This window comes from Echinops telfairi, unplaced genomic scaffold, assembly GCF_000313985.2.
Source record: "Echinops telfairi isolate 266 unplaced genomic scaffold, ASM31398v2 ScPeMD7_7469;HRSCAF=8507_0, whole genome shotgun sequence".
NCBI lineage: Eukaryota > Metazoa > Chordata > Mammalia > Afrosoricida > Tenrecidae > Echinops > Echinops telfairi.
The window spans coordinates 77,960,411-77,961,898 of record NW_022111372.1 but is presented as its reverse complement, the minus strand read 5'-3'; positions in this window follow the sequence as shown (position 1 = coordinate 77,961,898).

The window sequence follows — 1,488 nt, the reverse complement described above, 5'->3', positions numbered from 1 at the left end:
TAGGTAGACATACAGATACATTAATAAGTGCAAAAACCAGGCAAAGCCAAATAAAACAACAAAGGAAGTCAAGACCAACAAAACAGTAACAACAAAAAGAAAGTCACTGACAAAAATGGAAAAGCCTTTAAAGACTTGAAGGTCTGTTTGGTGGCCTTTATGAGTGTTTTCCAGTCGAGTCTGATGGGGTACCACACTCTGTCTCCAAAGTCTATTTTTTGTATTCTCCGGGGATTTCATCATTTTTCTCCCCTTCCTGCTCTGTTGCATGCCCTTAGTGTTGCACCCCAGTGTGATGGGGTCAGATTGTGCACAATTCCCACACTGTGAGACAATCATATTGTTTGCTGTGAAGAATCTTCATTCCAGTTGGAACCTTGTGAAATCCGCATCCATAAGCAAAGTCAAATCAGGACAGGCCATCCATAAAGTCAGCACAATATGCACCAGTTCACAGACCCAAAAATCTCTTCATCTGGTTGGGTTCTGGTCAACTCAATGTGGGTTGCCTCACTTAGTCTCACCAGGGTGCCCACTGGTCGCCTTGCCTTTAGACCAGCAGTTCTCAACCTGTGGGTCAAGACCTCTTTGGGGGTCAAATGACCCTTTTACAGGGGTTGCCGGATTCATAACAGTAGCAAAATTACAGTTATGAAGTAGCAACAAAAATAATTTTTTGGTTGGGGGGTCACCACAACATGAGGAACTATATTAAAGGGTCACGGCATTAGGAAGGTTGAGAAGCGCTGCTTTAGACCATGGCCCCATCACAAATTCTCAACAAGCCTAGCACCTTGGGCTAGATCATGAACTGCAGACCAGTCAACCCGTTCTTGTTTTCTCCTCTAGTCCCTGTAAACCAGGTCCACAGGTGTCAGTGGCCAGACTCAACCTGTCTCTCTATTGCTTTTCTCCCACTTCTACTCAACAAGTGGATTCAGGTGGTCACCTATCCTCTGGCTCCAGTAGCTTGCTCTTCATGGATCCATCTTCCCTCAAAGCCTGGGGTCTAGGAAAGCACTCGGGGCAGCCCACAATCCTTCCCTTGAACTAAGACTTGATCCAGACAGGCAGGGTACTGCCCTGGGTCCACTCACAGCACACCATAGAAACAAAAGAAAACACAAGGGGAACCCTCATTTCATACCTGCTTTATAGCCATTGTTCCTAACCCACTCAGAATTGGAGTGGTGTCTGATCTGCTGCCAGCTTCTGCCAGGGATGAGGCAGAGGAGGTGGTGGGCTTGCCTTGACTCAACCTGATCGCCGGCTTCTCCAACCATTGGCCTGCCACCCAGCTTGGGACACAGAGGCCTGAATTCTAGGTTTGTCAGGGTTCTAGGAAAAGTCCTTGCTATGGTTTCTTCAGAGCTATGATGGCACTATCAGTCAGCATTGGACTGCTAACCCCAATGGCAGTACTTCAAACCCACCAGGTGCTCCATGGGGCGAAAATGAGGCTATTTGTTCCTATAAAGATTTACAGCC